The following is an 11,811-nucleotide window of genomic DNA, read 5'->3' on the forward strand; positions in this document are numbered from 1 at the left end:
CCTGCTTGCTCTTCCACCTCCGTGTCATCTGAGAATTCCCTGGTCAGAAAAGAGCTAGGGTTTGGCTATCAGAAGTGTTACCAGCAATGTAAGGAGGAGGTGGGATGGATAATTTGGACGGAGAGACCCTATCCATTCTTCCCACTGTCAGCTGGAGAGAGCAGATGCCCACTTGTCATGAAAGGTGTGGGTTACTCAGCACAGCTCACAGACTTGCATCACCCAGGGAGCACTTACAGTGGGGCAGACTGTTGAAAAGCAATAGCCTCTTTGGCCCCGAAGTCTCCCGCTAGTCAAAGCCAAGACAAAAGAGTGAGGCTGTGCCACTGGCAGACTCAAGTCATGGATCTCATAATAATGGATTCCCATGTGCCAGCCAGACATTCTGCTGAGGGCATTAGATACATGAGGAGAGAAAGGGTAAGAAACTAGGGAAAGGGAGTAAGTTTCTTAAAGGAGTAAAGAAAGAATTAAAAAGAAAACTTAGGTATTAGATTGAGTCATTTGCAGGGAGTATTAACTCAATCCTTTCTTGTTAATGCCCGAAGCCAGCACAGTTCTTGGCACATGAACTCAACAGAAAACTGCTGTGGTCTCTGACCCGTCTACATTCTGAGCTGTATAAACTGCTCCTTCTGGACGGTGCCGGTGCATACCCGCCTGCGCCTGGCCCTCTTCGAGCAAACCCCCGGCCGCCGGCGCCCGCTCCACCCAGTGGCCGCCCAAGCCCCGCCCGCAGGCCGGCGGCGGGCACCCCCCTCCTGGGCGCGGCGCAGGGCTGTCCCCGCGAGGCTCCCCGAGGCTACTGCGCCCTCCTCCCCGAGCCCAGGACCCCCGGCCCGGGGCCCCCTTACCGCTCGTGCCGAGACGAAGTTGCGCTTGTCCCGGACGGCCGCTCAGATCACACCCTTCCCGGGGCCTGGCAGCGGGTCTTATCCCGGGCGGACCCGCCCCACTTTGGGGTGGAGACTGAGTCCGAGTTCCTGGTTGTTCCTCTGCACACGGGACCGGAAAATCCTCCGGGCGGGGTTAGGGGGGCGAAGCGCACCTGGGGCCCGCGGCCGGGCCCGCCGCACCTGGCGCCTATCTGGGGACCAGCCTCGCCCCCAAACCTGGGGCTGCGCCCGTCGGGGACCGGGCCCGCGGTCCAGGCTCCGCGGCCTCGTCGCCCGCCGGGATAGCGCCGCTTGCCCGGCACCGCCCAGCCCCGCGCCTGCCTCCGCAGGCTCGGAGCAGTTGGACTCTCCGGAGGCGCGAGCCTCTCCCGCACCCGTCCTGCGCCCGCGGAGGCCGGGAGTCCCGCGGCGAATCACCGCTTCCTCCCCGGGAAACTGCACTTTCTCTCGTCCAGTCTGCGGCCAGAGCAGTGGGAAGTGAAATCACTACATTGTTTCCCTCTTAGACATTAAAACAAATACCCCCAAAAGTTCCCAGTAGTTCCACATCTCCCTTGAGGAAAACGGAATTCCCTTTCCTTGGGGAAACCTTTGGGAATAGGAGTTCGGAGCAGCCGCAGATCTTTCTCTCCTCCCCAGTGAATTACCAGGGTTTGGTACCGGTCGGTAGCCCCTAGGTTCGGCGGGGGAGCCGCGTTCACGCCCTGTAAAACAGTTTTCATGCGTTCGTTTCTGCCTCCCCGAGTGACGGTGGCCTTTTGAAGGCATCCACCGAGTCTAGGTCGGCTTTGCACACACGCCTACTATCGTGTCCAGCACATAGTAGATGCTTGGTGCTTGCAGAATAAATCCTGAGTCTACTGGCAAATTCGGATTTTATTTAACAGAGGGTAGGTAGCTTTGGGGAGTGTGTTTGCTATCCAATAGAACAAAATCCAAGTGGCCATTACACCCTCAAAGCTGGAGAGGTAATATTAAATCATGTCATTAAGATGTAGCAAAAGGAGGTGGTTTGACATGGTTAAGAACATGGGCTTTAGGATCAGACTGGTTTAGATTCTAGACCTCGTTCTGCCCCTTTTCTCTGCTTTGATAACTTAAAAGTTTCTGAGCTTCAGTTTATGAACTAACCTAGAGGAAACAAAATCTCCCATAACTGCCCTCACAGCAGGCTGGGGAGCCACAGTTCAAAGCTAACTTTCTGGGGTACAAAGGCCAGGAATACGTTTGTGACACCCCTTCTATTGCAGAGCTCCCGTGCGCTTAGACTGGAGCTAAATCTCGGTAGAAACCACAGCTGTTCTCTGCTTCTTCCTTTGCACTCCCCTGCTGGTCTCAAATACAGGCTTCTCCCGACAATGAGCCCTTGCTAAGTAAGGCACTCACATCAGAATCTCCATCTCTGGCTCTGCTTCTAGGGAGCCTGATCTAAGACAGAGTACTAAAAAAATTAGTATCATTGTTGAAATTAAAGACTCAAAGGAGCCTTTAAAGATAGCGGAATGAACACATGCATTTGCCTCAGCTATCTCTTGAAATCCTAAAACAAGAGCAGATTATTTTTTTTAAATCTCTACAAGAACGAGGTAACAAGAGAGGAAAAAAATGAAATTTTGTAAGCTGGAAAGCAGATAGGCATGTGATCATTGGCTTAGCAGACCTGAGCAAAGGGAATTCCTGAGCCCAGAGTAGGTCGAGCCAAGAAGCAATGTAGGGGCGCCTGGGTGGCACAGCGGTTGGGCGTCTGCCTTCGGCTCAGGGCGTGATCCCGGCGTTACGGGATCGAGCCCCACATCAGGCTCTTCCGCTATGAGCCTGCTTCTTCCTCTCCCATTCCCCCTGCTTGTGTTCCCTCTCTAGCTGGCTGTCTCTATCTCTGTCGAATAAATAAATAAAATCTTAAAAAAAAAAAAAAAGCAGCAATGTAATATGGCAACATTTCTCAGGACCCCAGGTCTTGCTACACCAGGTGCTTCTGAAAGTGGTGATATGCTTAAGAGTAAAAACAGCAAATTTTTTCTAAGGCTGCAGAATCCCCAGGACTGCACTGCTGCCACTGCCCCTCCCCCACTTTGGCAAAAGATGGAAAAACATATTCTCTGGAGGGCATAAAGCAGAGGATCTCCTGAATGGGGCATAATGGGTATAGTCAAGTTGTTCTGGTTATTTAAGTCTCCCTCACAAAGTACCTCAAAACTTGGTGACGTAAAACAACCATCATTTCATCGTACCTCATGATTTTGTTGATTAGAATTTGGACAAAGCTTGGCTGGGCGATTCTCTGTTCCACACACAACATCAACGAAGATCAAAGGTCACTGAGTGGTATTCAATTGGCAGATAGGCCAGTCTGGAGGACTCACTCGAGAGTCTGGTATCATGGCAAGGTGAGCTGGGAGGCTGGTCTCAGCTGGCACTGGCCACCAGAGCATCTAACTAAGCATGCTCTCGCCACATGGCAGTTTCAGGGGAGTTGCATTTCCTACACGGAGCCTCAGGCTCCCAGAAAGGATGCTCCAGGAGATCCAGGGCAGACGTTACTAGGCTTCTTATTACCTAGCTTAGAAGCCCCTGAATGTTATTTCCGTTATATCCTGTAGGTCATGCAAGTCACTAAGGCCAACCCAGATTCAAGGGAAGAGGAATTAAGCTCCATCCCTGAATGGCGGGGACTAACAAAAAATCTGCAGTGTTAAATAACAAAAACTCAGCCAAATAAATTTTAAAGTTCTAATTGCCTTTATTAATTGATTCATGAATCAGGGAGCATCTTGTCTAGCAAATAGAGAACTCCAAAGGGCTACAGAAAAGGAAAGGTTGTTAAAGGTAGGGGGAGAGTGGAAAAAAGGAAATTATTAGCCAAGAATCCATTGTTTTAGACAAGGTTGACCTCTTAAGGGGAACAGAAGAGGTCTATCAGTAAATTTCCTAGTGCTGATAGGGAAATTCCATGACTGGTTAAAGGTTACATTCCTGGGGGTTGGTGGGGGGGGGGTGTGAAACTGCAGTCAGGTTATGTATTAAGTCTTGGTTTAATGACTTGGGGCCTCATCCCAAGTGACGCCATTTTGGGCCTGTGGTTTTCTATTTAAACAGTGGCCACACTTAGCAAGGGAAATTGTACTGAAATTGAAGATCTATATGAAACTTAATATGATGAATATTGAATTGGTCAGTATTCTTCCTTATGTGGTTTCTCTAACATTGGCAGCCAGAACATGGGGTTTGGAATATTCTTCTTTGGGGAGAGTAAAGACCTAAAGAGACTGTCATCAGGTACTCAATGAAACTAGAGCAACCCTTTAGTGAACTTATCCTAGTGAAGTCCTATCCACCTGCACGAAGCCTCCAGGCAGCATTTAAGATCTCACTTTTAGGATTGCTAGATAAAATAGAGGACACCTAGTTAAATGGAATTCCAGATAAACAATAAATAATTCTTTACTAAAGCATAGGATACTTATATGCTGTAAGTATGTCCTAAATATTGCACAGGATACACTTATACTAAAAATTATTTATCCAAAATTCAAATTTAACTATGTGTCCTGTTTTGTTTTGCTAAATCTGACACTCATAAATAAGAACAGACAGCTGAAAGTCATTAGAATTTAAGGGAAGGATCTGACATAAATCAGAACAGGAAAAAAGAAACTTCAAAGAAACAGAGTATGTGGAAAGAGGGAAACTTTTAAAAATGTATTATCAATTTCCTTTGAGAAATAAAAAGAATTAGAATAAAAATAGAACAGAGTCTCTAAAAAATGAACACTCAGAGAACCAAACAGAGCTCTTGTAAATTAAAAATATGATAGAAGAAATGAAAAACTCAGTACAGTGGTAGGAAGACAAAGTTAAGGAAATATCCTAGGATGTAGAGACAAAAGGCAAAAAGGAGAGAAAGAGATAAGAACATTTGAAAGCCAGCCCAAGACATCTGGGAAACAGAGAAGAAATCAATTAAATAATCCAATTATATATTGTTGGAACTACAGGATATTGCTACCCCAAACTGGCTTTGCCTCTTGGTGAGTGTCGAGCTAAAAGACACAACCAAGCCAAAGACCAGGAAAAGGAAGTGTTTTACTTGCAACATGTAAAGGAGAACACCAGGTGGATATTTCCCAAAGTAGTGTCTCCCAGAACAATGGGGGAAGTTTTAAGTTAAGGGCTCATACATTCTCATGAAAGGGCTTGTGCAATGAGGAATTAGGCAGGGAATTTGGGTAAAAGTTATCTTAAGGGAACAGAGTCCAACATCTGAAACGAATGATGTACTATAAGTTGGCTAGTTGAATTTAAATTAAAAAAAAAAAAAGGTAATAGAGTCCAGGTCAAAGTCACAAGGGTTGGCAAGGGTCAGTGTCATCAATTCTCTGGTTCCAGTTGGTCTGGTATCAGAGTACTCAAAGAAGTTTAAGATCCTGCAAAGATAATTCAAGAATTATAAGAGGTCAATCTTCACTTTTAAATTAGCTCTGGGAGTTTGTTTGTTTTTTTTTTTAAGATTTTATTTATTTATTTGACAGAGAGAGACGGCCAGCGAGAGAGGGAACACAAGCAGGGGGAGTGGGAGAGGAAGAAGCAGGCTCCTAGCGCAGAAGCCTGATGTGGGGCTCGATCCCAGAACGCCGGGATCATGCCCTGAGCCAAAGGCAGACACTTAACGACTGCACCACCCAGGCGCCCCAGCTCTGGGAGTTTTACCACTGATTTATTGTCCCTGATATGATTAGGTTTATCTCCTGGCCTAATAGTGGCTGTTTGATCTTATGATCTTTCACAAGATGGTAGGGGGACTAAAATGACTTTTCTGATATCGAGAAATCTATGTCCGTCTATTTCTGAAGACCCCTAATTCTTCCTGCTTACAAATTGAGTTTCCACACTGAAAGTGCTCATTGAGCCCAGCACAATGGACAAAAACAGAATCACATCAAGGTATATCATGATAACATTTCAGAAGACCAGGGAAATAAAGAAGATCCTACAAGCACCCAGAGGGAAAAATGAGGTTGCATGCTGTTGGGGGGTGGTGGGGGCGGGCGGAGAATTTCCTCTGCCTTTCAAGGTCCCTTTAGCAGGAATAAGAATCAAATCAACATGAGGCACATTAACAGGAGAAAGTCAAATTTAATAGCATAAATACAGGAAATCCACACAGACATGGGAATTCCAAAGACAGTGAGGCTACATGACACTTCTATGAGCTAAGAAGAGGGGTGGGGTCTTAAGATATAAAGGGGAGAAAGACCATTAGCAGGAAGGTGAGAGGAGATGTTTGGAAAACAAAAGTTGCCCTATTATGTAGGTAAGTTTCTTAGGTAAAAAGGAATCCGTTAATAGCTCTCTTCCTGGTACAGGCAGGCAGCTGAGGGGAAGGTAAAGAGCTTTTCTTAAATCATCTGGGTTTTGATTGCTTTTAACTCAAAATAATGTTCACGCCAAAGCAGCCCATCTTGGAGCAACCTGCCATTGGCCCCTACAATACAAAGGATCAAGAACCAGAATGGCATCAGATTTCTCCATAGCAACACATCAAACTGAAAGACCACTGAATAATGCCTTTACGATTCCGAGAGACAATTATTTCCAACATAGATTCTCATAGCCACTCAAGCTATTGGTCAAGTTTAGGGGTAAATAAAGATATTGTCAGACATGCAAGATTTCAAAAAGTTGATCTTCCGTGTACCTTTTCTTAAGAAGCTTTCAGATGGTATGTTCCATTGAAACAAGTAGGTAAACCAAGAAGATTTTTTTAAGTTATTGAATAGTAGTGATGAGGGAACAGAAGACAAACTGAGCAGAAGCTGGCACCCTGTAATCCCCCACCCCTGGATGTATGCAACGTTCCTCAGGCACTCCTGGCTGCTCTGAAGGACAAAGAAAGTCCTTGCTACCTACAGCCCATTGACAAGTCCTTGAAACAGGCACCGTGACATTCCTCTGGGAATTCAGCTGCCTCGATGTTAATACTTGGCTAAGGGCAAAAGGCAATCCTAGCCTGACCCCCTCCCCTCCGCTAAGATCCTGTAAGTCTACTTTAGATCCTGTAAGTCTACTTTAACGTATAAAAATTCCTTTGGAAACTTCCTTTATCTCTAACCCCCCAAGATACGTATTGGCAATCATCCCCAAGCATTATGGCCCACCGATATACATCTGAAGGGTCTCATGACTGAGGTTTTATTAGACGGTAATAAATGACCCTTTCCCAACAGTAGCTAGCTCCCTCAAGGTCCTGGAGACCTTGCTCCCAAAATTCCTTAGAGACTTACACTAGCCCTAGCCCCCTCCCCACTTGAGGGTATAAAATAGGCCATTCCTCACAACCTCAGGGCAGTATCTCTTTCTGCCCACGAGTCCTGTCCTCGTGCTTTAATAAACCACCATTCTGCACCAAAGACGTCTCAAGAATTCTTTCTCGGTCGTCGGCTCTGGACCTCACCCCACTGAACCTCACCTGTACTTCATCAGTAGAACGGACAACCGAAACGGAATGGCAGGGAGGAGCGGTCAGTGGACACTACTGTTATTGATTTCTAATTCTCTGTAACTGTAGAGTGTAGCTAACATCCACAGAAGCACTGACTACATGCCAGTCACTATTCAAGTACTTTAGATATACAGTTTTAATCGATAAATCCTCACAACAGCTCTATCGATTAGATACTCGCATACAGTAGGCATCAGTAAGTGTTATTATTGATGATATATGGTCATTTATTAATTCAACAAAATTGTATCAAACTTCCTGTGACAGAGTGTATTTTTCAAAATTGGTCACAACAATGTATTTAGTTACACATGTTCTTCCAAAACCCCACCCCCCTCACCCTTAGTCAAGAGATGGCCTCTTTGGGGCGCCTGGGTAGCGCAGTCGTTAAAGCGTCTGCCTTCGGCTCAGGGCGTGATCCCGGCGTTCCGGGATCGAGTCCCACATCGGGCTCCTCCGCTGGGAGCCTGCTTCTTCCTCTCCCACTCCCCCTGCTTGTGTTCCCTCTCTCGCTGGCTGTCTCTATCTCTGTCAAATAAATAAAATCTTAAAAAAAAAAAAAAAGAGATGGCCTCTTTGAAATTGAATGGGCTCCTTGGGTGAGCTTCTGGGACTGCACAACAAAAGTAACGCACTATGTGGCTTTCGAGGCTGGGTCTTAAAAGGTGACACAGCTTCTGTCTCATTCTCTTGCTCAGAACAAACGCCTGTGGAGCCTCGAGTGGCTGTGTAGTAAGTAGATCTGCCCCGAAGCCACCATGCTGCAGAGAGCACATGGACAGAGCACACCAAGATAGAGAGAGACGCAGAGAAGCCCCATGTTCCAACCCCAGAAGTTTGAACTTCCCCAGTCCCAGTGCCAGCCAGACATGTGGATGAAAAAGCCTTTGAGATGACTCCCTTATCTTCTCTGTCTCACGGAAGCCAACTGAGAGACCCTGCATGAGAACCACCTGGCTGAGCCCAGGCGCTCACCAGAATCAGGAGAGGTAACAATAGTAAGTGATTGCTGGGGTTACGTCATAGAGCAATAGATAACCAAAACACTTCCAGAGAAGAGTGCGGGGTTAGCCCAGTCTTCTGACTCTCCCTTCCCAAGACTTATTGAAGTGGCCTAAGGCAAAAGGGAGAATTTTTACTCTGAATGGCAAGCTCCTCTCTGATATTCAGTCTGGCTGTTTGCTAGGAAGGAGGCAAGGACAAAGGCCAAATAACCTTTGGCCCCCAGGGACAGTGGCTTTGTAAAACACTGGGAAGAGATCTTGCAGGGGTGACAATCCTTGCCAGCTGGCTCCCTCCACAATCTTCTCAGGCTGCCAGAAGGTAACCAATCCTTTGGCTTTAGATATGAGAAAAAGATTCTAACAGCATCCAAATAGACAGGCAGGGAGCCAAGAAGAATTAGCTCATCCTGTTTGGGAACAAATGCAAAGCATACATAAAACTTTTAACATTCAAGGATGAGTAAGCATAAAAAAGTACATAGAACTATGAAAAAATTCCAGAACACAGAAATAAAAACATAGCATCTAAGAGGCAGAAGAAACTTAAAAAAATTTTTTTACAATATGAAGAAGAAATAATTTTTTAAGGATTTTATGTATTTATTTGAGAGAGGAAGAGAGACAGAGAGAGAGCATGTGAGCAGGGGGAGGGGCAGAGGGAGAGGTAGAGAATCCCAAGCAAGCTCCCTGCTGAACGTGGAGCCCAACTGGGGGATCCACTATTGCAGGACCCTGAGATCATGACCTGAGCTGAAATCAAGAGTTGGACACAACCGGGGTGCGTGAGTGGCACAGCGGTTGGGCGTCTGCCTTCGGCTCAGGGCGTGGTCCCGGCGTTGTGGGATCGAGCCCCACATCGGGCTCTTCCGCTGTGAGCCTGCTTCTTCCTCTCCCACTCCCCCTGCTTGTGTTCCCTCTCTCGCTGTCTGTCTCTATCTCTGTCAAATAAATAAATAAAATCTTAAAAAAAAAAGAAAAAGAGTTGGACACAACCAACTGAGTCACACAGGCTCCTAGCAGAAATAAATTTTAAATGGTCTCTGCTATGACTTTGACAGATAAACCAAAAAATATAGCAGTAATCTGAACAATATTTTAATGAAGTAGAATAGTTATGAGCCAAACTGGGCTCCATATTCTACAGAGAAAGCACCTTCTTTTCAGCCATCTACTGAATATTTACAAAAACTAACAGAATATTTATTTGTAAGGAAATCCTCATTAAATTCCAAACTAAAAACAGGGTTTGAATCTCAGCTCTGCCATTTCTTAGCTGGAGACCAAAAGAGAGTCACTAGTCTTTCCTATGCTTCAGTTTTCTCATCTGTAAATGGGAATAATGATAGTACCTACCTCATAGGTGTAATAAGGATTGAATGACTTAATATATGTAAATTTTTAAGAGTTCTTGGCTCATTGTAAGCTCTATATTAGTGTTTGCTATTTTTCTGATCACAGCCAAATAAAGTTAAAATTCAATAATGAAACTTTTAAAAAAAGATTTTATTTATTTATTTGAGAGAAAAAGTGAGAGACAGAGCATGAGCTGAGGGGGAGGGGCATAGGGAGAAGGAAAACAGACTCCCTGCTGAGCAGGCAGTCTGATATGGAGCTCCACCCAGGACCCTGGGATCCTGACCTGAGCCAAAGGCAGACACCTAACCAACCGAGCCACCCAGGTGCCTCTCAGTAATAAAACTTTTAACCAATCACTCCCTTCCTCAATCAGTAGTATTTGCTACCATCTAATATATATATAAATGCCATGTTTGAGGGCTCTAAAGGAAACTAACTTTGACACCATCCTCAAAGATATTTCTCCGTTGTCTCCTACCATCCACTGGTATTAAAGGAAAATCTGATATTAAACTGATTCTTGTTCCTTTGTAGGTAACATAGTTTTTCTCACTAGAAAAATTTAAGATTTTTCCCCCTTTCCCTATGCATTTAGGAGTAGGACTTGTTTCTCTAGTCCTGGTTAGCACTCTTAGACTTGACTCTTTCTGAATTCAGAAGTGCTCTTCTTTTATATTATCTCTCTTTCATTATCTCCATTCTTTTGATCTGGAATTTGTTTGATGCTATAGGAATTTTTGACCTTATCTTCCATGTCACTTAACTTTTCTTTCATTGGTTGTTTTTGTTTCTTTTTGTTTTTGTTTTTGCTTTAGTCCTTTAGCTCTGAGTTTGAGAGACTCTTTAGGATTAATCTTACATGTTCATTCATTCCATTTTTAGTTGTGTCCATTTTATTCAGCCCATCTACATCATTTTTAAAAAGATAGCTTTTATTTTAATCAAAGTTGCAAATGCACAGAATTATATTTATTTTAATCAAAGTTGCAAATGCACAGAATTTTAAGAGGCAAATAGTTCTGCAAGGCTTATTGCAACAAGAATGGCAGTGCCCCATCTCTTCTCCTCCGTCTTTCTGCCAGGCAACCAGTGCTTCTTCAGGCATAAACCCATTGGGGCACCACAGAATCCAATGATTCCTGAGGTTATATTGCAGGGCATCCCAGTCACAAGTCACAGCAGTGTATTAGGCTTGCTTAAAAAAAAAATTATATTACAGGGCATCCCAGTCACAAGTCACAGCAGTGTATTAGGCTTGCTTTAAAAAAAAAAAATCTATGAAAAGTTTGTAAGAGGGATTCTCATGTGGAAAACCTGTGTTTCCTAATTTGAAAAGATAAATGCACCCCACGTGCATTGCAGCATTATTTACAATAGCCAAGATATGGAATCTATAGATTCAGCCAGTAAAGAGACACAAGGCCAGATAGATTTAGATAGTTCTATTACTCACAGCACAGCAGGCAGCATGGGCTCCATCTTGCCTCCCAGTCCCATGGGGGGCATGCAGGGGTAGGCTGAGGTGGATACCGGGCATACTGAGGGACGGGGAGCCTAGGAAACCCCTAATCTTATAAGGGTACTGCTAACAAACCTGTTTATCCCCCTAGAGAGAGGTATTATCTTTTATTACACTAAAATGTAAGCAAATAATCTCCAGGGAAGGAAGGGCAAGGTCTCTAGCTTTATTACCCTGGAATATCTCCAGGGAGAGATGTCTCCAACTCTCTACAGGGAACCTCTGTCTTTCTGTTTCCAAGGCTGTCTGTTATGCAAACATCCTTGAACAAAATGGTCTATGTGTTTTGCTCAGAAAACCCAAAACCCATGAAGAATTATCTCCCAACAATTATAACACCTTTTTTAAAAAATAAAATCCTGAAAATGCCAAGCTTTAGTCATACCCCAGGAGAAAAGAATAACTTTAATATGATGAAAATGTCACTATAGATCGCTACTTATATGACATACAAAAATCCCTAAACAATGTATAAAAAATGACTATATCAAATGGCTTTTGTTTTTGAAATTCTTAACTCTATACTGAAGTTTCCTC

General features: G+C 44.5%; 1 protein-coding gene across 1 annotated transcript in view; it reads right to left on the reverse strand.

Annotated features, from left to right (window-relative positions):
* The window catches only part of ANXA4 (annexin A4), a 61,098-nt gene extending 60,111 nt beyond the window's left edge, over window positions 1-987 (reverse strand). Inside the window, exon 1 of the mRNA XM_040623386.1 lies at window positions 855-987. The gene's annotated coding sequence lies outside the window, so the exon portion shown is untranslated. The remainder of the gene's footprint in view (window positions 1-854) is intronic.
* Window positions 988-11,811: the final 10,824 nt, after the last annotated feature.

This window comes from Ursus maritimus, unplaced genomic scaffold (genome assembly GCF_017311325.1).
Source record: "Ursus maritimus isolate PB19 unplaced genomic scaffold, ASM1731132v1 scaffold_6, whole genome shotgun sequence".
Taxonomy (NCBI): domain Eukaryota; kingdom Metazoa; phylum Chordata; class Mammalia; order Carnivora; family Ursidae; genus Ursus; species Ursus maritimus.